Source organism: Gavialis gangeticus, unplaced genomic scaffold (genome assembly GCF_001723915.1).
Source record: "Gavialis gangeticus isolate Ggan-Ray unplaced genomic scaffold, GavGan_comp1, whole genome shotgun sequence".
Lineage (NCBI taxonomy): Eukaryota > Metazoa > Chordata > Crocodylia > Gavialidae > Gavialis > Gavialis gangeticus.
In genome coordinates this window covers 2,660,209-2,683,616 of record NW_017729017.1, presented here as the reverse complement: position 1 = coordinate 2,683,616, position 23,408 = coordinate 2,660,209, and the positions used below count along the sequence as shown (strand labels likewise).

At 43.0% G+C, this 23,408-nt stretch overlaps 1 protein-coding gene and 1 long non-coding RNA gene across 2 annotated transcripts in view; one reads left to right on the top strand and one right to left on the bottom strand.

The window, feature by feature from the left end:
- Nucleotides 1-23,408, bottom strand: part of PTPRT (protein tyrosine phosphatase, receptor type T) — a 1,137,038-nt gene that overhangs the window by 554,687 nt on the left and 558,943 nt on the right. The window lies entirely within an intron of this gene.
- Nucleotides 18,790-23,408, top strand: part of LOC109294601 — a 21,304-nt gene continuing 16,685 nt past the window's right edge. The window contains exons 1-2 of the long non-coding RNA XR_002096579.1: nucleotides 18,790-18,919; nucleotides 23,121-23,131. This is a non-coding gene — a long non-coding RNA (uncharacterized LOC109294601). The remainder of the gene's footprint in view (nucleotides 18,920-23,120; nucleotides 23,132-23,408) is intronic.

The window sequence follows — 23,408 nt, the reverse complement described above, 5'->3', positions numbered from 1 at the left end:
GTGTGTGTGTGTGTGTGTGTGTGTGTGTGTGTGTGTGTGTGTGTGTGTGCGCGCGCACAGATGTGCTGCGGTGCTTCCACCCTTTCCCTTAGGGAAAAAGGCCGGCTGTGCATGCCAAGCAGAGCCAAGAGCTCCCATGGATCTAAATACTAGTTACACATATAAATGGAGAACTGAAGTTACAAGTAGCAATAAGCAGTCCACACACATATTTGTCTATTTTTAAAAGGTGCTTAGGAGCTCATTTGGAATTTACTGTGCACATAAACACCAGATGAATTTTATGTACAGTATTTGCTGCCAATCCATTATTCTATCCTTTGCAATTTCACCTTAGAACTCATAACTGCCTGTGGCACCTATAAAGCATTTTGTTTCCCAGTCAAAGATAACAAGTGGTAAGGCTACTTTGTGAAAATCACAGTATTACTATTGCATATCATCTTGCAAATAAATGTGGGTTTATAATGGAGTACTGCCCAATGTCCATAAGATATAGGAGACCAACACATTAGCTGCAATAAATAGGCACTGTTTCATGGCCAAGAACAATTACTGAAGTACAAGAGTAACATAACATCTACCTGCAGCCTGCTCAGTAAAGCAATAAGAGGTTCACTATTCTTTTTTTAAACAAATATAAGGGGCAAAAATAAAATATGGTATAGAACTGGCTATGTTTAAGGTATTTGTGACACTTGCATAGTTACTCTTCTTCAGTTCCAGACTGATCTGCAATTGAAGGACTAGGGCAGCTCTGGATATTTGTACACAGCTTCCATTGACTTCACAGGAGCCGCACAGACCCACTGAAGGCAGACATGATATGAAGACAACCAGTTCTGACAATGAAGGTTGAATGCACGTCTTTCTGGCAGTAAGATCACAGCACAACCCAGGCATATTAAGTTGTAGGGGCTCAGGCACATGCCTCAAATTCATTCTGCAAACCTACAGATAGGAAGGTCAGACCTCAAGCTGCCTAAACATTTAGGGCAAGAACTATTAGGCTACTGTGTTTTACCTCTTGAAATCCAAGCATTCATTTGTGATGGAGTAAATTTATCAGTCTTGGTGTGCAAGCCACTTGTACACGTGATGGGGGTTTAGTCCCTTAAATTGAAACAGTGGGTTTTTAATTGTGATGATTAAAAACCTACCATTTCAATTCAAGGGGTTCTGTCACTGTTACAGTGAGGGGCCCAGTCCTTTTGCAGAGCTTGCCTTCATCTCCTGGGGGGGTGAGCTGCTGGCAGGCTGAATGGCCCCTGAGCTGCAGGCAGCCCCAGTCCTCCCCTCCATAATGGTGGCACCCCTTGGGGCCACCCGGGTGGCCTGCTACCGGGTGAGTGCTGCCCAGGGGTGCTGCCACCATGGAGGGAAAGTACAGGGCCCCCTGCAGCTTAGGGCCCACTGGCAGTGGCGAACAGTCCCCCTGCCACACATACGGATCAGACCCCTGGCTGCTCTTGGTTTTTTTTTTCCAGCAGAGCCTGCCCACATGAGCTGACACTGGGCCATGCAGCCCCTGAGCTTCAGGGGGGCCGGTCCTTCCTTCTGCAGTGGTGGTGACTGCCAGGGCTGCAGAGGAGAGGTGCTAATTCTGTGGGTGCTGCTCCAGCTCCCGGGTAGCACCCACTGGACCCAACTCTTCCCTGAGCCCATGTGGGGAGCAATGCCTGGTGGACTTCCAGCACATGGGCTCAAGAAAGAGCTGGATTTGGGGGGCAGCGGGCAGGGGGCAAGGGGTTAGCTGTCAAAGTCTGCAGTGTTACAAATAGCTACATTGCAAACTAAACTAAAACTACATGTGGATGTGGTTTAGTTTGCAATGTGGGAAACATATTGAAATCATGTGCAGCGTTATGCAATTACACCACAAAAACAGCCAATTTCTGTTCATGTATAACCACTCATAGTTCATTTTCTCAGTCTACATTTGTACAAAGGGTTTCACTAATTTAGGAACTGAATGGGAAGTCTGACTGCTGACAGAATATACTACAGCATGAAGAGTGACAGACTGGATATCCATGGGAGCACACGACAAATCAACACTGTTTACTGGGTAAAACACACTTTACAGTAGCCAACTTGACTCAGTGGCCTTTAAATGCAACTTTAAAGTGGATTTTATTTGAATTTCATGTTATGAAATCCTATATTTATTTTTGATTCATTAAGTTCAATGCCTCCCTCAGACATTCAACAGCAACAGTATCTGTCTCTTCAATCACTATAATCTCAGGAGACTTACAATAGCCATAAGAAAGGGAAATGTCCTCATGAAAGCTTCAGTTTTACAAAATTTCGTCTGATAAAGTTAATTACTTGGCAAGATTAATTTAATCACTGAATTGCATGCAATTCCCCCCCGCCCCCCGTAATCATAGATGAGACCTGTGGTGCTAAGCTTATGCATTAGCATCAACCAAATGAAAAGTATTAATCAGACATCAAAGACACAGAATGATGAAAATGTATATACCTAATACCTTATTTTTAAAAAGTTCTTATAATTGAGTGAAGGTAAGACTGCAACAGAGTTATCAGCTCAGAGTAAGTTTTACTTGTCTTTGGGCAGAATGTATAGTTTTTATATTCATCAGGATTGAGAGAGAAGTCACAAAGAGGTATTAGCAATAAGCAAATTACTCAGGTTTTTCTTTCAGCTTAAGGTGCCTGGAAATTAAGACTCGGTAATGCTAACATCCAATTTCATAGAAACATTATTTATACGTAGACAGCAGAAAAGCATGCATTCCACATACAATACCTACCTGCATTGTTACTTTGACTGAAAACAACAATCAGCAACCGTGTTTTGCAAGGAAGCAGTTGGTAAACCTGTGTTCACTTGTATCCCCACAAACCATCATGATTTATTATTCATTGTTGCTATTATTTATTACACTCTATTATAATAACCATCTTCCAGAACTTGTTAGGCAGAATTAAATGCAGACAAATGCAAGATCAAAGGCAAATGCAATTTGTGAAGCAAATTAGCACTCACATAGGAGGTAAAGTGTGCATGGTGCTGTGCATCAGCTAACATGTAATCAAACTTTAAAAGATCACTTTTCTAAACAGTATATACTGTGTTAGCATGAAAAGCAGAGAAACAAAGTAAAGAAAAAGCCGTAGCTAAAAATCAGAGCTAAAACCAAGTAGATATGCTAGCTGACAGAAGATAGCACAAGCAAAAGCATGATGGAAATTTTGTATGGGGGAAGTATCTAATTATTCACCTTTTCCTCAGATGGTCCCAAAACTATCTGTGCTTTATGGGATCCATTAGTATTACTATAATCTTAGGAAACAATAGTCAATAGTTGCTTTTTCCAGCTTATGTCTGCAAAAGTGGTAATCCACTTATGAAAAAGCTGAGTTACAAACTAGAAGAAATACAAAAATCTAGATCTCTTGGTTCCAAAATGGTACCTTTTATTAAACCAGCTAAAAAAAAAATCGCAAAAAAATATCCTTTTTCTGCAAGCTTGCAGGCTCAAAGGCCCTTCATCAGGTTCTTGGAAAAGTATAGATGGTAAAAAGTCCCCATAGGTAGGAAATAAACTTCATTTTTACACAGAAGGAGCTGCAGATGGAAAGCTGTCCCTCTGGGTCCATGAGACTGTCTGTGTGAGTTGTGCTGAGTTGCTCTTTGATGTGTAGATCAGGCAGAATTCCTTTCCTGGAGGTGTCAGATGGCAGGCAGGGAGGCAGAAAATCTTTTTTGTTGCTCTGCAATGAAGTTTAAAATCCAAAATCGGCTAAAATTCAGCATCTTCCATGTGTCAGGGATGTATTTGGTAGCTCTGTTGGTCTGAGACAAAAAGAAATATGAAAATCTAGAACTCTTGCTTCCAAAATGATATCTTTTATTAGACCAACTGAGAAATTACAAAAAATATCCTTTTCTGGAAGAAAGCTTGCAGAAAAGGATATTGTTTTGTGATTTCTCAGTTGATCTAAAAAAAGGTATCATTTTGGAACCAAGAGTTCTAGATTTTCGTATTTCTTTTTGTCTCAGACCAGCAGAGCTACCAAATACGTCCCAGTCACAACAGCATCAGTACCTGCTCTTTTCCTCTGCAGGATCAGACCACCCAAGAGATGGTGCATGTTGAGGAGTACTGTTGCCTACTGCACGCGGTTATACATCAATATGCTACATACACTGCACTGCCTATAAATTTGCCTTGGAATGCAATTCAAGGCATAGGTTATGATTTAGGTCTTTTTCCCCTTATACCCAGATGTAACATGTCAAACTGGGGATCCTTCACTATCCTCAAGTTAGGGAGACCTGAAAACAGTATTTCCTAAAACCAACAATAGGTGTTGTTCAGTAGAATATCCTCATTTGTAAAAGTTAATTCTTCTAGTAATTTGTCTTTATACCAGTGACAACTCATAGTCTAGAATCATATTTGATTACATTTCCTAATCGGAAACCAAATCATGCACCCAAAACATACAGCAGTGAGCAACAGCTTTGATAAGTATTTCATATGGCTGCTACAGTTCATTTTTGTGTCTATTTAATAATGGGAGCAATCCAGCTGCTCAAATTATGGGCACAATATAATTGCATTACACATATATTTATGCAAACCCCCATTGGTCTGAGGATTCTTATCCATTAACCTTCAGTTATGTCCCAAGCTTTTGCAGAACTAGGACAGCTACAGAAGAGATATTATTGGCTGCTTGAAATACTCACTGGCAGCAAGGAAATCTGCTTTTGAATGATTAGTGAAACACTTACAGTATCAATTTTTCCAAGATAAAAAAGCAACTCCTGCACTGTGAAGGTATTAAATGGAAAACAGCTCTTTTGGGGAGGAAGAGAATTCCAAGCAAAGGAAACAACCCTTGTGTGAGGGAGAGAAGGAGCCGGCGGGCTCCGGGGCTCCACGCCTCGGTGCAAACACGCTAATCACACGCCCACAGGCCCAAGATGCTGGGCAGGAACTCACCTTTTCCAGGTGCACAGAGAAGGGAGGCGCCGGCACGGCAAGGGCCGGCATAAAAGAAACGCTGGAGCCAGCCAGAGGGGGAGCGGCGGAACCGGAAGAAGGCAGTGGAGAAGCCGAAGCTGGCCGGAGCACGTTCCTGCGGATGCGAGCCGTCCTCAAATGCGGCAGGACCCTTTGGAGGAAGGGTAAGCCCCAGCGGGGTTTCTGAGCTCAGGCACTTGAGGCAGGAGGCACAATACTCTTTGATCGCCTGGTATACCCCATGCCAGAAAAACCTTTCAACACTCTCCCCTGTGCTTTCTATATCCTCAAATGCCCCCGCCCCTGCGCCCAAGGGGTGTCACAGGTGAGCTTCAAAACCTACCTGCAGTACGGTCTCAGGATTACTAGTTGTGACTACCAGGCCAGAAAAACTGCTGTGGTTTTGTTCCTGGTTACCTTCAACCTGTAGCTCAAAATGATAGTCCTAGGTGGCTAGACAAGGATCTAAGATGACCCCATTGGCCTGACCCAGTTATCCATCTAGAGGGCCATATGCCAGGTCCTCCCATTGGTCTCTAACAAAATCCCCACCTGATACAGCCCCCTCTCCTGAAGAGTTCCAAAAGTCCTTGACTTTGTGCTCCTTCCAGAGCACGTTCCAGATTGCACTGGACCCCCGCCTCTTTCCTACGCATTTCTGCTGGCTGGAGAGGGCCTCCCATCTACCCCAGCACTGCTCCTGGAGTGACTTGGGTTTAGGTCCAAAAAGGTCCAAGTCCAAAAATGGAAATATCTCCCCTAGCACTGTTTTGGTGGGGCCACAGTCAGCCCGACTTCTCTGTGCTTATCGTGCAAACTGTATTAGTTTGCCATTGACCTGCAAATCTCGCCCCACAACCAATGCCCTTATGTAGCCTTCCTGTCCCTCAATGGTCAAGCTTAGAAGTCTTATGGGGTAGGGCCAAGTATCTCCATGAATGCATGTAATGTACACACATTCCCCTACCAGAATGTCTGCCAGATTCATGAATTTCTCATGCACAAATGTCTGGCCTGAGACAGTCTATAAGCACCATAACTGGGGCATCCACAACTTTGACTGGGATCATATATCTCCTTAGGTCTGGGTTCTCCAACCTCACCTCCAAGACATAGGCATGTGTGTAGCTACAATCAATCTGTGAGCTGTCCCGCAATTAATGTCCCTTTTCTCCACATTGGAATCGTGCTGTTTGTTAGGAGTATGAAAAGAGGGCCCTATTCTATTTGCATTTGGATTCGGCTGAATGGAATCAGGGACAGTGATTTGATTCATTGATTCAGATCACTATCCCTGTTTCAATTCAGCTGAATCCGAATTTGAAGATTCAATGCTGACTTGGAGAATCAGCAATTCCGACATAGACATAGCTTTAAAAGTTTTTTGTACAAACCTTGCGGTAGCAGGCACACCTCATGATTGCTGCAATGCTGGGGTGCATGGAGCATCCCACAGGAGTGCAGGAGGGGAGGCCTCCATGTGCTCAATGGCAAACCTGAAAGTGGACCAGAAGTACTTCTGGTCCACTTCTGGGTCTGCCGGGGAGCACACTGCCCCCCCCCCCCCCATGACTCCCTGGCTTGGCGAATGGCTGCAGGGGAACCCCAGGTTCGCCTTCAGATCCAGGAGGCATCAGTCACCGAGCCACTGGGGCACAGGGGGCCACCTGTATGCGTCCCAGCAGACCCGGAAGTGGACCATAAGTGCTTCTGGTTCACTTCCAGGCTGGCTACCAAGCATGCTGGGGAGTCCCCTGTGCTGCTGTGGGATGCTCATGCGCCCCAGCATCATAGCATTCATGAGTTACCTACTACCTAGAGGTATGTAGAAAAAACATTTAAAGCTGTGTCTATGTCTGAATCTCTGAACGTTTCTCAATTTCTCCAAATCGATTCAGAGGCTGACAATTCAATTAGGAGGAAGTTAAAGGGTCCTTTGATTCAATTCAGGTTTGAAGATTCAGCCACTGTATCGGGCTAAATCTCTGCTGAATCAAACCAGAGACTGAAGTTTTACACAGAACTACTGTTTTTTCCTCCCCCCTTTCCTGGGCTGTGGAAGGATCCAGGGTGATCCTTCCTTAGAGCGATCACACAAGGCCCCCCTCGATGGGATCATGGCAGTAACTGAGACAATGCCCCTACCAGGCCCTTCCCTAAAGACCTGGGCATTTTTCCCCATAACTCCAGCTTGCTTGAGCCCAGAGGCTCCCAGTTTCCCCAGAGCTCTTAACATTCTAGTTCTGCCCCCACTAAGTCTTCTCCCCTTTGGTGGCTTCCTCCAAACTAGCCACCTGGTGCCAATACACCCACCTCTGGCCTGTCACTGGTAGGATGTGAAAGAACTGCTCATGACTACTAGTTCAACAATTTCTGTAGCCAACCATGAGCCAGGTTTTAACCAGCATGTGCATTAAGTCTTTTAATTTTGGGGCCATAACCTGGGGCTACACATTTATATCACAAGTTTCTTCCCAGAATTGATGGAGATAGGCCTCCTCTGTAAGACTGACTCAGTCCAGGATGACTGCTTTGAGGATTTGGTATTCCCATGGGGCCTCCACCCTCCAAGAGGGTACCTAGACGTGATTCTGCTGCCTCTAGCCTTGTAACCTTCCCTGTTTCTCTTCAGCTCACTTCTCTGGGAGCTTTTAATGTCCACTGGGCAAAATAATCATCCTCATCAGGTGGTCCAGTCCTTCCAGGTAGGCATGCCATCTCTTTCTCAGCACCTGCAACTAGGCTATAGATCCTGAGACATGCACCCTGCTACAATCTCTCTTTATTTTTTTTAATATAACAATATTATCTTTAAATAATGATTTAATCTAACTTGTATATATTAAAAATGCCTTTTCCCCAGTTTATACCTGTTGCCTTTCTTTAGCTCTCACTTCCATTTTATTGCATCTAATCTGACTCAGTAGCTGTTCCATGAGGGGATTGCTGGAACTGACTCTTTTCAAGTGGAACAGTGGATAGAGAGGGATTCTGATTCTGAAGAAAAAACATGCATCAAATCTTTTAGCCGTTCCCTGCATCCCTTTAAAGAATCTTGCAAATGCCAATGGAAATGATGGGGTGCCTAATGATGTTTTGACAGAAGCAAGCACATCATTAAGGTAACAGCTGTCAGCCTGTATTTTATTTTCTCCCCAAAGAATTGGGCTACTGCTTAGGTACTATTTTTACTAAGTCTTTTTTTACATATATTCTTTTTCTACTGGTATCATGAAAGATGGTGTATTTTATGTGTTCATGAACTAAGTAGGAGAGAGCGCAATACTGGGTCATTGCACAGAGTGGCAATAGTATTTTTAAGCTCAAAAAAAGGGTACCCAGTGACTATGCACTAATTATGCTACCACTAGTATAATTGAGGGAGCCTGTGTATAACCTTACACTTTTCTTTATTAATAAAATCTCCAGAACACTTCTTACATTTCTTAGGTGGAAGTAGGCAGCGGTAAGTTAATGCAGACATACTGCAGTATACCTCTATTATATAAAGTAGTATGATCCAGTTCTCCAAATAAAAAGAATTGGCATGTGCAATACAAATAGAAAGAACCTACATCTTGTCGTTTTATATGGGTTCATCCCAAAACAATTAATGAACCACAATAGTAGTCTCTGGTGGCAAGCAGCCACATCTAGAGTGGAAAGCAACATCTAGACAGAACAAGGAGAGGAAGCTTTAGCAGTGGGCACTAGCTGAGACAAACACCGGGGACATTTGAATGTTCAAGAAGAGAGAAGCAGTCCTCACTTGGAAGGTTTTATCTGAAATAAACCTCCACAATAAACTTGCTGATTATTTAATCTTTGTGTCTCAGAAAATGTAAGGATTCTCTCCCATACAAATGGTACACATTAAATAGCTCAATACACAAGCAGATGTGAGAGATGATGTAGACTGTCAGGCTACTGCAGACTCCTCAGAAAATATTTAGCAACAAAAGAAGCAGATGAATCAGGAAACAGAAGTGCAAAGCCAGTTCTCCATTGGCTACAATACAATAAATATTTCTCTTTTATGTTTAGAGCTTATGTGTCCTGGGGTGCTATCCCTATTTGCACTGGTCCTTATTTAGTTATCAAAACAAAGTGGCACATCATATATATTTGATACTAGATGTCAAGAATACAGAAAACAAGTGTAGCAGAAGTAAAAGGGAATGCCTCAGCTATTTATGTTCTATATTTAAGGTAAACTTAGCACACTCCTAAGGCCACTTGATTCCCAGCTGTGCAAAATCATCTGCGATTATATCTGCAACTTCCAATCAGAGCAGAAGGCTATGCTTCAGGTTTAACTTTACTCCATCCCATGCATAGTTTTCACTTCTCTCCGTGCAGGAGTACAATATCCTTAAAAGCATTTGCAGAGAGTGCAAAGAGTTGCCAGACGAAGGATCCTGTTGTGCCCATGTATAATATACACATACCAAAGCCAGTGGGGAAGAAATGAGACAGATGCACAAACTGCCTGAATTAACCACACAAACCCATTTGTATGAATAAGCTCATTCATCATATATACTGTAGAAGATCTTTAGCTATATCCATGCTTTCTTAAGTGCCAAGAACTGTCCTTCTGAGCTCTCAAACCTCTAGATCACGTACTTACCAGCTGCTTGCCAATATTTTGTCGAATTGCATGGAATAGACACACGATAATTTGTTGGATTTTTTTTTTACATCTGGTTGACTGCAATCAAATCATCCAAAAATTAAACAAAAGCCCTACAAGTTTCATTATTTTTAATTACTAAAAAAACCCCTTTGATAGTCATTTGAGTTTTTGCAAAGACACTCAACAGCCCAAAATTTCCAACAGAGAACAGATGGTGATGATATTTACTGTACATTTTAAATCACTTTTTCTTCAAAAATCTAGCAACAAAAGCTATAATTTCAACAAGTTACTATTTTTTAAATAATCAGCAGAAAAATGGCTTGCATTAAAATAAACCTTGTTACAACATTCAAGCTGACCTTATTAAAAAAATGAATCTAATTTTAACCTAAGTGTAACCAGGTCCCCCTAAGGCTCCTTTAAAAAGCAAGAAAGGCATTTGTTGACTAATTGAATTTGCAATTCCTTCTGCAACTGGAAAATAAAATGCTAATTGGTCATAAGTGATGTGCACACAACAGATCTCTGAGGCAGCGTGTTAATGGTTTGCTTGCCTTTCACCTCTAAAAGATGGGAGGGTTCAAATCCTCCCTCAGATCACATGCAAAAGTCAGGCAGTATTAGCCAGCTCCTTTGACATTTGTACAGCTCTCACCCACAAGCAGCTTTCAGAACAATTGGCATATTCTCCTCTAGACACATCCAGGTCAAGTGTGCAGAGATGCAGTGGTTGAGAAGAACATAAGGAAAGCCTGAAGAGTGCAAATGTACACTACCACCACTCAGAATGGTGGGTCATAAGCAGACTTTTATAAGAAGTCAGATTCATACAAAGGGAGCAAAAATATTAGATATGCAAGACCAGATGGCCACTAATGGTACAATCCCAGCAGCCTAAAAATAAGATTACACACCTGGCATCCCTTTGTATGCAATTTCATACCATTACAAAATTCCTTTTTGCTTCCTTTCTTGACTGTACAGTTCATGCAGTATTAACCTCCACCCTGTCCTTCCAAATTTTATTATTTTAATTAAATTTGCATTTGTTAATTTTCCCGAAAATTGAATCCAGTGGGGTTTTATATTATGCTTAGTATAATAAAGGTTTCAAACTGGAAAACAATAATGTATATGATGAAAAACATGCTCCACATTTTAGAACCTAGCTAAATATCTGAAAACTCATTTTACGTATCAATTGTTTGAAATGTTATTTCAGGTGAGTGTTTCTAATGCATAGCTGCCTTTTATACCATAAGGCTCAGGGTCCCAAGTGTAATCATTTAATTAGACATTGTCTTAAAGTCCCTTGGGTTCCATTTTTCATGAACATTACCAAGTACAGGCTTAGGAAGTGCTGCAGTAGAATTAATGCTTTATTTTACTGTGGGATGCATACAGATCTGACTGCACTGTACGCTTGAACACCTTAATCTTGTAGGTGTATGAAGGTCCTCTGTGTATCGTGCTATCTATACTTTTGAAAAGAAACACTGTGAATTATCATACTTCTCTTTGAAAATTATGTACTTCCTGAAGTTAGAAGGTTGAAATAAAATGAGTACTACTGAAAATATTCAGTGAAAATATGGGATTTTCCCTCTCAGTCTATTGATATACGAGCCTGACAAATGTGCACAGGCGTTCTTCGTAACACAATTTTCTCCTTTAATTAAAAGATCAACATGTATATCAAGAAACCATGACAAAAATGATTTGTTTTATTTCTTAAAATATCCTGCTGAACTGTTACACTGATTCACTTCTCAAAGAGCCACAGGCAGGTGGGGATCTGATGCTAAGGCAGGTAGGGAAAAAAGTAGGAAGAAAACAAGGGAGTTCTACCTTTTGGAGAAAGAGGAATGCATTTCTCACTCTTTGTATAAACTGATTTCTGTGTCCTCTCAAAAGTGATGCTAATAGCATCCTTAGGATTGCTGTTGTCACACAAACAAATATCCACCCTTCTCCCTAAGACATACAAATCCCCCACATGCAAATGCATGAAAGCAAGCCAGACAAGGTTATTTGGGTAAATGTGATCTCTTTTATTAGATCTGTTGAATAGTTGGAAAAAATGTTCTTTGTAAACATTTGGGCGCAGACACTGTTCTTCAGGCATAGGGAGAGTTTGCTGGTCTTCGACTTCTCTCTAGGGTCTGAATAGAAACTTAAGCCAATATTCAAAAAACAGGTCTGGAAAGGCAAATGCGTGGCAGGGAAGATCAGAGAAGATAGGACAGGTTGGTGGCTACGCTGGGGTGAAGAGACACAGAATAGGGGAATGTTGACAGGTGATAAAAATGCAGATGGCAAAATACAGAGAGATTACCTGGGGTTATCGGATGGCAGGTAGGTTATAATGTGCCATAAATCCAATGCCTATATTTAGTCCATGATTTTTTGTATCCAGTAGATTTATGAAGTTTGTGGGCTTATCTACAAAAGGTGCTTTGTAAATTACCTTTGAGGATTAGAACTGAGAGATTAGAGAGAGAGTGGTTATACTGAGAGAAGTGTGCACCCATAGGTAATTGGGTATTTTTGTCTTTGATAGATTTTCAGTGTGCATTCATTCTGGTACGCAGTTACTGTTTGGTGTCTCCTATGCAGTTTCCATATAGGCTTTCAGTGCACTGGATGATATATATTACATTTCTGAAGATGCAGGTATAAGATCCCGAAATGGTGATGATTCTGTTATGGGACAGTAATTGTGGGAGTGGTGGAGATGTGTTGGCAGGTTTTACATTTCTTGTCCCGGCATGGTCCAGAATAGATTCATTTAGTGTGCTTTGGGCCATAGGAAATTGTCTTCTGGTGATGAGGTTGGCAAGGTTCAGTGCCTGTTTAAAAGCTAGGCTGGGCGGTTCTGGAAAGATCTCTTTAAGAGTTGGTTCTTCTTCTAGTATGGCTTGCAATTGTTTAATGATTTTCCATATAGGTTCCACGGAAGGGTGGTATGTCATAACTAAGGGTGTGTGATTTATAAGGATTTTCTTTTTGTATTGCTGCAATTCCTCACATGGTATCTGAGTGGATTTTTCAAAAGTGTGAACTGTCTCTCCAAAGGAGTGTCCTTGTCATGTGAAAGTCCCTTTGAGATTTGTGAGGTGATGATCATGGATGTTCTCAGTGTGAATTCAGTGGTGCTGGAGAGCTTGGCTGTATATTACAGCTTTCTTGGTGTGTTTAGGGTAATTGTTGGTTCTATGTAGATATGCACGTTGGTCTGTGGGTTTCCTGTATATGGTGGTTTGTATTTCACCATTCCGGATATTGGCCATAATGTCTAAAAATGAAATGTTGGTGCTGGAGTATTCCAGAGACAGCCTGATGGAGGGGTGATAATTATTAAAACAGTGATGGAAATCAATCAGAGATTTCAGGTCCCATCTCACACCTATTAACTCCTATCCCTTATGAACTTCTCTGCTATGTATTTATATTTTCACAGACCTATATTTTGCATATTGGGTTAAGCTTCTAATTCAGGCCCAAGAGAGATGATGAAGACCAGCAGACTCTCCCTATGCCTGAAGAAGGGTGCTTGTGCCCAAAAACTTGCAAAGAACATTTTTATCAAATATTCAGTTAGTCTAGTTAAAGACATCACATTTACACAAATAACCTTGTTGGCCTTGCCTAGCCACAGACCAATAAAGCTACCATCAACACTGCCAATAACAAGCCAAACTTCTTTCTGCTATGAGGTTAGGATGGAACTACCAAGGAATTCCAACGTGTTCAGCAAACAAGTGGTCAAAGAACAAAAATACACCAAGAAGTATTTAATTAAAAAACAAACAAACAAAACAACAACAAAAAACTCATTCTGTTCAGTTATGCCCAAATAAATCCACCTCAAAAGAGGCATACAAGTGTAAAATTAGAATTGTATATACTGTCCCATATTTATTCCTTTTAGATATAGTGGCTTTCCTCCTCTTCCCTTACTAAGGTCTTCACACACAAAACTGAGCATACCAGTATTCACTAATGCTGTTCCCATGGAAGTAGCAGGACTGTAATAATGGTAAATAAACCACTACAATTTTGAGTAATGCTCACAACTCAGCCCTTTCTACTTGCCAATTACTAGTTATTTTTCCATTTACTTTTACAAGGAGTGTGCACCGCATTTTTGTTTGTTAAAACTGGGGACGAAGATAAATGTGCCTTATGGAAACTAGAGGGCTATTTTTCAGAACTTCATGACAAAACCTGGCAATGATGTGAGGGAAATTACTACCTTACCTGTGGCAAAACACTCTGACATGAACAGACACAGAGTGGATAATATTAGGGTGTCACCCAAGTTGCTGCTCTGGAGAGCAACTAATGGGGAAGAGAAAGAGCAGATGCATATAAGAATGTAGAAACTGCCACAGAGACATACCATGAATTTGTCTAGATCAGTATCCTCCCTCTTTAAAATATACAAGCTTAGTCCATAATCACTGCCATACTAGCAATAGCAATGGTGTTTGACATCATTGTTGAAGAATATCATACCTTACTTTTAAAAGGCTGGTCTGAAACAACAGTCAATACAAGATACTTTAGAATTTATCATTGATTTCTCATTTCATTACAGCTTACAAATTACCTCACCAACTGTGCAATGATCCTTTTGAGAAAGGTATCTTTGTGACCTCCAGCAGTATTCAACATATGCCCTGAAACAGGAGGATTATGAGTCACAATTTTTTTCCAGAGACTAGAAGCATCACTTCAGAGTAAGTGCCAAAGCCATTTACCATACAAATATCCTTAAGTTTCAGTGTTGGTACTTTAATAGTCGCAGGTTAATACTGTAATACTTTTGAAGCCATGAAGCCAAGCTGGAGGACTAGGGACAGACATTGTACATAAACCAGTTGAAGTGGTCAGAAACTGGTTTAAACCTGTAACAGAACAGATGCTCAGTACATATAAACTGGTTTGAAAGTGGCTGAAACCAGTTTGAGATACACCTAGTTGAATGCAGTATCAGACTTAACTGATTTGGCTCAAACTGGTTTATGCAATGTCTGTCCCAGAACCCTTGCTTATTTAAGATAAACCAGACACCCCCAGCATCCCAGCATGTTCCCTGGGCTGGGCAGGGCTCTCTGCTCCACTGCAGGGTGGACCCCTCCCCTCTGCTCCCTGGCTGGAGCTCCGGCAGAGACTTGCAGACACAGCAGGGTCTACCTGGCTTCCCCCTGCCTTACCCTCTCCTTGCTGCTTGCTGGACAAGCAGGGGTCCCCTGCATCCTATCGGCCACAGCTTGGAGCCCAGTCTCATGGACCCTTGACATGGGGTATGGTAGCTAATGCTGAGAGGTGTCTCTATGTGTAAGTCTCCCCAGTTTCACTGGGACAGGCAGACAGAACAATGACTGATTAGGCCTGTTTGGAACTAATCAAAAGGTCAGCCAGTAAGCTGTTTAAGAAGAGTTTGAAGTAATGGAGAGAGGCTATTATTTTGCTAATGAGGTGATAAATACTGTTATCAGTCCCTTGCTGGCTTGCTTCCCTGTCAGTTTGTTGCAGACAGTATAAAGAAGCAGGGAGGAAGATTGAAAAGCTCCATAACATCAACAGATGCATGCACTAAACATCCCCTCTCTGCCTCAGAGTGCTAGCAGGGGGCTGGGGTCTAGCAACATTCCTGCCTCTTGAACAGTGAGTGACGAAAAGCCTGGGATGATGCAGGCAGACCTCCCTTATCAGAATGTCTTGCCAGGGCCTGGCCATGCCCTCCCCCCTTCAGCTCAGCAGTGTGCAAGGGAAGGGAGGACTGCTCTAGCACCCTCTGGCTTCTAGCCTGAGCCATCACAGGCATGCCTGTGTGTCTGGCATGTCTGTGAAGTTACAAAGTGATTTAACCTAGCCAGGTTAGACTAATCTGCAAAGATTGAATCAATTCAGACTTAGGCTTTTTGAATGCCTGTCCCTAGCCAAGGTGGTAACTGAAATTATTTGTTCAATGACAAGGACTTGCCTCGCTGGCCAGAGTTCAGAGAGTCCCTCCTGCATGTCAGGCAATGATCATTAGAAAGGGTAGGTTTCTGCAGAGCATCCAGCTCTCATTGAATTCGCTGCTGCTGAGGGCCTTAGTAGAATTAAGAAAGCAACATTCAATGGTAAACCATATTCTAGGGTGGATACTTTCTTTATTTCTTCACTGTAAAGCACATCATCTTGTTATGCACATGGTAATTCATGGTCAGTCTTCATAAGACATTAAGCAATTTACTAGACAAATCAATTGGATGGTGGTCTCTAAACCAAAGTTTTTTCTATTTGTTCAAACCAATTTTAGATGCCGGGGCAGGGGCATGGGGAGGGGAAGTCTTTTTGGTCATTTTCCCACAACTTGTTCAATTTTTAATCACCATCTCATTTCTTGGTTCTGCCTAGGACTACAAGTAAAGAACTACTATAAAAAGGTGTTCTGTTTGGCCCCTCCTTGTACTTCCTTCCAAGAGTCTGTGACAAACATGAAAATGCAATGGTAGAACAACTTGTTCAGAATAAAATATTTGTCTAATTAGTTAAAGGACAAGGAAAGGATGTGGAAATTGAGGGTTCTGGATTAACCATATCTTTTAAAAAGATATGACTGGCTATAAGCAAATAGGTTTTTAGAAATCAAAGGAGACATTATGGCCTTCTGGGGTACCGCTACCTCAGGAATTGAGCTTACTAAGCACCTCTACAGAAAAGTGGTAGATGTGGAACATAAGGCAGGTTTCATCTCTACACACATTTCCAAAAATGCATTTATATGTTCCTAGTCTGAATCTTTGGCTGGAAAACCAGTACTTTGACCAAGAAAGCTGGCACCATTGTAACAGAGTCAAGCACATTTAAAGTGCTACCCAAAACTTTTCTTCCCTGCTCAAACATCTGAAAGCTAGATGGAAATTTTCTTCCACTCCCCTCTTTAAACACATACAGTATTTTAGAATGATGACCTTGTTCTATCTCCTCTTTTTACTGGATTGTATATATGGCTGTTTTCAGTTTAAAGCTAAGCCTTGAAACATGCTTCTTAATTTAGACTGCTCCTCATGAAAGACTCCAAAGTATTATAGTAAAAGATAATTTTTTTTCTATTTCCTTGCAGAATGCATTTTGGAGTGTTAGTAAATGCTAGAAAGTGCAATATCCTTCATGGTATGCTGTATGTGTAAAGATAGCCATAATGATGGGTGATAGGTCTTGGTATTTCACAAATAGGATTCTGAGGACCTGGAGGAAGGGGGAAAGGTTGAATCTACCACAGACAGTAAGCTTGAGAATGAGAAAGAGGTGGGGAAAGAGGTCCTAGTTACATTTATTCTGAAAGTATGCAATGTTTCCTTGTTTTACATTGAAGAACTAACTATCAATTCTGCTGGTTGATGGTGACTATGCCATTGCCAATGTTAAAATACTTTTGTGCTTCACTCCTGCAGTTTGATGCACACAGACTTGGAGGGAATAATATTACAAGGACATCTGGAGTACTGCAGCCAGTTCCCAGCACTAGGTATGGAAAATGAATACACTTGAGAGCCCAATCTAAACAAAGAAATTTTGAGCAAGGAGTTAAACCTATAAGTCTGTTGCTATCTCCTTTCCTGGTATTCAGGAGCTGTAGAGTAATTCTGGTGGGATACTAAACCCTATCAGACATACTGTAGTGTCAGAGAATTACAACAACAAGGATAATGTTGGGTATTAAATTACACCGAACCAATAGGAGTCCATTTACTGACCAACTTGTATTTTGGTAAATGAACAAAATGCTGGTGAAAGGTGTTAGATGGCTCCAGAGATGCTATCCTCAGGATCAGCAGGAACAGGGGCTGTCAATTTCTCTGTGTTGTTTTAAAGTTCCTAAAACCTGATACGAAGGGAAAACAATATCTAGGAATGAAGCCCATTTCCCATTAAGTCCCTGACTTTTCTGGTGGAACTGCTAACAAGATCATCTATTTAAACCAATTACAATAGTTTTTCAGTAATAATGACTCCAGTAAAACACCAACAATCTGAGAAACGTACTTGAAAGTTGTTACTACCTTATCTGAACTTAAATTAAAAATTTAGCAAAGCTTCTCTCTTTCTGAGACATTCCATGCACTTGCTTATTAGTAAGAAAACACTTATTGAGACTGCAGTGTCAGCAAAAACTTTGACTCCAAAGAATGTTACAACAGCAATGAAGAGTCTTTACAGTAGACTGCCATAACTAATATGGAGTTAGCATTATATGGAAAGTTCTGAAAGATTCATTTTGACAACAGGGCTGTTTCATTTGTCACCACTGAAGATAATGGGAACAAAACTGAAAAAATCTACTTATGCTTCCCTAAAAATTGCCTTTCCTACCCATCACTGGACCCTCAGCCTACATACAGCTTTCAGAGGCAAATTCAAACATGTCTATCACTGGCAGTGTTCCACTGCTTCAAAAAATCTGATTTAAGATACTTTCCATAGGACCGTCAGAAATGTTTTAACATAACAAGGTCTTCCAGTGAGAAACAAAGAGCTCAATCATATTAAACAAAGGAAGTTAAGATTACTGTTTATACAAGGCACATCTGTATGTGCATATTAATGCAACATGTAACAGGGCCCCACCCTGTTACTAAGGGTGCAGGGGAGTCTGAACAGCCCCACACCCCAGAAGCACCTTTGCATGCCCACCCCAGACCTGGGAGGACTCACCAAAGGCTAGAGAACAAGATCCTGGGATGTAGAGAGTCTCCCAGCAAGGGAGCTGACACAGATGTGGGGAGTGAGAGAGAGTTAGCTATGCAAGCCCATAGAGGGAAGGATAAAAGATGCTGAAAGCAGCCTCAAGGGGCTGTACCTGGCTGGGAGCAGGCTGCTTGTAGCCTGGGGTTACCAGGGGTTATGCAGCCATGGGGAGGGCCGAGAACAGGGCTGTCTTCTGTTTGTTCATTTGTTTGTTTTCTTGCTTTGTTGCACAAGCCCGCAGGCTTTGCAAAGCCTCTGAAAGATAAGAGGCCACCAGAAGGTAAAACCTGGGAGAACTGCTGGAAGACAACTGATAGTTTATTTATTTAACTTCTTTTGTTTGTTTTGCACTGCTGACAAGGCTGGGGTGGCCTCCTGGTATTATCTACTCACCTGGCTGCAGCAGAGGCCAGGGCCCTGAACAGTGGGTCCTTGGCCAAAGCCAACAGCAAAAGCAAAATTGGTCAGCTCTACTAGCTTGACCAAACATACCCTGCTGTGATCTGCCCAGAATCTGCCCATAGTAGCTTACGTAACACAATAAACTCCAGTGCATATCACGGTGGAGTGTATTGCTCCTGGGTAATGCATTTGAACGTGTACACAAGGCCACAACACACTGAACTGGGTTGAAACAGCCCTGGCTGGCAGGGGACCCAGGAGGATGATCCAGTTAGTCTGGGGCTGCTCCAATCCAGCTTAAAGTGCTTCTGAGTGGCTGGCTGGAACATGATGGTGCTCTAGTGTGGGGTTAGCTGACAGCCAGCCCCTGGACTGAAGCACCCTCATGCCCTAGCCAGCCACATCAGCACCTAAACCTGCAGTGCTATGGAATAAAAAACTGAAAAACTGTGCAGCATAACAGTACTCGTATTTATAAGTACTATCCTTGTGATTGTGCCCCTTTTCCACAGCTCGACCAGTGCTGTGTACCCTGCTAGGGAGTACACTACCTTCTCAGGATGCTCACCTGCCACAACTTGATGGTATTAAGGTAGAATTCTACCTCAGAGAAGGAAACTGGCCCTGTCATCAGGGCTCTCTTTCTGCTAGTCCAAAAAATAGTTAGTTATAGCCCAGAGCGAGGCTTCACAGCCTATAACAGAGGCTCTTCTGACACCTACACCCCAACCACAGGCCTTCTGGTTGATTAAGGGCCCCTCCTGTTAAGGGTTCACAGACAGGAGTTAAACATAGTACCTTCTTGGTCAGCTCCCAGGAATTACCCATAGTCCATCGGTCACAAAAATAAAGAAATACAGACATGTGTGTCCCCACTCCCTGCTACTGCCTCTCTCCAGCATAGGGTTCCTTCCTTCACCACTTCCTGTGTCCTTTTAGGTTCTCCTCCACATATTCCAAGCCTGTCACTGTTAGTTTTTGGTCTCCAGCTGTGGCTCACCTGTCCTGTATTAAGGTGAATCATCTACGGTGAGCTGAGGTCAGATGTTTCCTCCCCTGAGGGCATGAACTGTTCAGGATGTCTTATCCCAGCTGCAGTGGTCCCAAATAGGGCTTCTCCCTCTTGGGAACTCTGTTCCCCAAGGGGACCTTTTAAGAGGCCGTACCACAGCTGCGCTGGTTGCTATGCTGCCCCAAGCATCCCTGCCACCCATCCCTTCACTGCTGGGCACTCTTGCCTGAGGGAAACTCATGAGGTAAGGGGATTATTATCCCCTTCATGCCCCTGGACCTACCTTGGGGCTGCCTGGGAGTGCTGCACTGGAACCAGCTCTCCATCTGCCCTAGTACACCCACCACTGTGGCTCATCCTGTCACTAGCGAGGCATCTTGCCTGCCAGATGCTGAAGGGAAGGGAGTAAGTGGGGATTTCCTCCCCACAAATCCCCCTGCTTTCCTACAACACTGCTGTGGAGTTTATTAGTTTACTCCAGCCAAATAGCCTTTCATGTGTAGACACAGAGGCATTTACTGCAAAGCTAATTAGGAAACTGCAGTAAATGTCTTGTGTAGAGACACACACCAGTTCCTACACAAGGAGAAATAATCTAATCTTGGAAGATGAATTAGTTTATCAGACTAAGAAATAACAAGATGCAATGATTAGATGTAGAAGCTAGAAACATTTGGTTTGGAAATGAAAGGCAAATATTTAATAGCACAGGTATTATAAGAACAGTTTACCTAAGGATAGGACAGACTCTCCATTACCTGAATTTGTTAAATTAAGACTGAACTTTTTCTAACATACATGCCCTAGTTCATTCACATATTATTCAGATCACTGCAGGAATGACTGGTTAAAATAGAAAGGCCTGTGTAATGCAGCAGGCCGGATTATATCAGCAATTGTCCTTTCTGGCTTTAAGTCTATGAATCAGAATAGTTATACATAAAGTAATAAGTCACTCTACTGCAGTTGAGGTTTGCTGAAAAATCGTATTCCTTTTTTCAATTTAAGGAGGGTGGGTTGGCTCTACAGATCTTCCTCCTGGATGAACAAACATTTCTAGGCAGGCACGCATCAGATTCATTTGTTCTTGGAAAAATAAATTTGCATATTCTAACAAATATTTTATCACATGTGTGCCTCCAAAGACAGAGACAGCTAGTTCATTTGGTTAGTCTGAAGTCAGTCTGCTAGGAGACAGGCAAAAAAGCATTAAACCCAAAGGAAAAAAGGGGTCACAAAACCTAATCCAGGTAATGAAATATAAACCCATAGTTCCTTTTTAAACCACACTAAACACAGTCCCATTTGTGGATGACTTCTTTTCTCATAACTTTCTGTTCAAACTGGTTTTTAAAATTTCTGTGCCTGAGAACAGCAACCTTGAGGTCAGTGATGGAGTGTCCAGGGAGGTTGAAGTGTTCTACCATAGGCTGTTTTGTCTTTCTGTAGCTGATGTCAAGTTGGTGTTGATTCCTCCTTACACATAGAGATCGCACCATCTGGCCAATGTAGACAGCAAAGGGACACTGTAAGCATGTAATGGCGTACATGAGGTTGGTAGAATTGCAAACAAATGAAACTTGGGTGTCGTACTCCTTGTTATTAGGTCCAGTGATGATATGATTTGTACTGATGTGGGGACACAGAGGCATTTGGATCCATTGCATGGCCTGGTGCCTCAGTGAGGATGAGAGTTTGGTAGTCTGAGGGATGCCATTTGAGGTTGGGGGGAGGAGTGGGAGGCAACTGTAAGCCACAACAGGTTTATCCTTAAAGGCTATCTACAGATGGTCATCCTTTTTCAGTAGGGGTTGGAGGTCATTAATGATGTGTGTTAGCGCCTTGTTACACATTAATTTTAGGTGACTCTTGGAGCTCTTAACCCCTGGTTTGTCCACACATTTAACACCTAAAACTAGTTCTAAACATTCTTGAGACACCTTAAAGGTATGCCACTCCTACCTAGGATTACCTTTTATCCCCTCCCACCCCCACACATACACTGGCCCAGATAGACCCCACTGCCTCCCAGCTGCCCCTAGAATCCCAGATCCCTACTCACTGCCCCTCTGCAATCCCGCCCTTCCCCCTCCCTCCCATTTACTTGTGGCTTTCTGTGCTGTGTCCCAGAGAAGCAGGCAGGGGAGGGTCAACCTGCTTGCCCAGCCTCTGCTGCTGTTCTCTCTGGGCTGGAAAGTAGTAGCTGGGATCAGACAGGCAGGTTAACCCTTCCCTGCCTGCTCCCCCAGGACAGACAGTACAGGCAGCCACAAGTAAGGAGGAGGTGAGGCAGGCAGCCCCAGAGGTGGGGTCAGGTAGGGAGGGATCTGCAGGGATGAGGAGAACTGGGGAATCCCTGGAGGGAGAGGGGAAGCCTGGAATGGATGATGGGGTGGGGGGAATTCTTACTTTTCAGAACATGTGACTGCTCCAAATTTGAGCTAGCACCAGCAATGATCAACATTTGAGCAGCTCACTGTGTAAGTTGTAACACGGACCTTAGGTGTTAAAATTGAGGACTGTCATAGGGATTATGTTGTCTTTGTCCTGAAGTTGGTATTGCAGCAGGTCAGAGCAAGGTCTGAGTCTGGCTTTGTTGATCTAAGTGGCTACAGTTTGGTGGTTATATTGTAGTTGTAGGAATCCATGCTCCAAATCCTTAAGGTGTAAATTCCAGTCAATGGGATCAGAACAGATCTGGCTGCAAGGTAGAGCTTGCTTGTAGACAAGGGATCTAGCTGTTTGCTTTGGATGAAAGCTGGTGGTGCAAAGGTAGCTTTGGCTGTAAGTAGCAGGGCTGTGCAAAACTTCGGTCACCAATTTGATTCTTGGCTTGATTCAGCAGCTGAATCTCCAAATCTGAATTGAACCAGGAGACGCATTAAAAGGTCTGAATTAAATCCAAAGCCTCTGAAGCAATTTAGAGAGATTCAGAGATTTGGATCACCCGGGGAGAAGAAGGCACAGCCGGGTTGCTGGAGGTTCTCCTGCAGCCCCTCCAGCTGTGTCAGCCTCTCCCTGCCCACGCCAGCCTTCTGGCACTTTAAAAAAAAGCCCCAGACTCACTGGTTGCAGCAGGGGCTGTGGGGTCTCCTGGCAAAGACCTGCCCTGCCCTGCCCCATGCAGACCCTGCACTCCCATTGCTGTCCCACCCCTGATGGCTCCCCTGTCCAGCCCCAGCAGTGTGGAAATAAAGAAAAAAGCAAAAAAAACCCTAGCGGGGATTGCCCTCCCTGCCTGGCACCTGCACAGCAGCTGCCCCATGGTGTGAGTGCAGCATGGCCTGGCAGGGTGCTGTGCACTGTCTGAATGCCAAAGAAGCTCCACATGTCAGCCAGAGTCCAGTAGCACTCAGCCCCAGTGGCCCTAGCTCCCAAACAGTATGCGGCACCCTGCCAGACCATGCTGCACCTGCACCATTGACAACTGTTGTGAGGTTGCCAGGCAGGGGGGGCAATCCCTTCTGCCCCCCACTGCACCCCACTGCATGGGAGGGGCTGTGCCATGAGCCCTCAGAGGCCCTGAACACCACTGCCAGAGCCAGCGAGTGCGGGGCTTTTTTTGCGGGGCTTTTTTTTTTTTTTTTTTTCAATTGCCGGGATCATG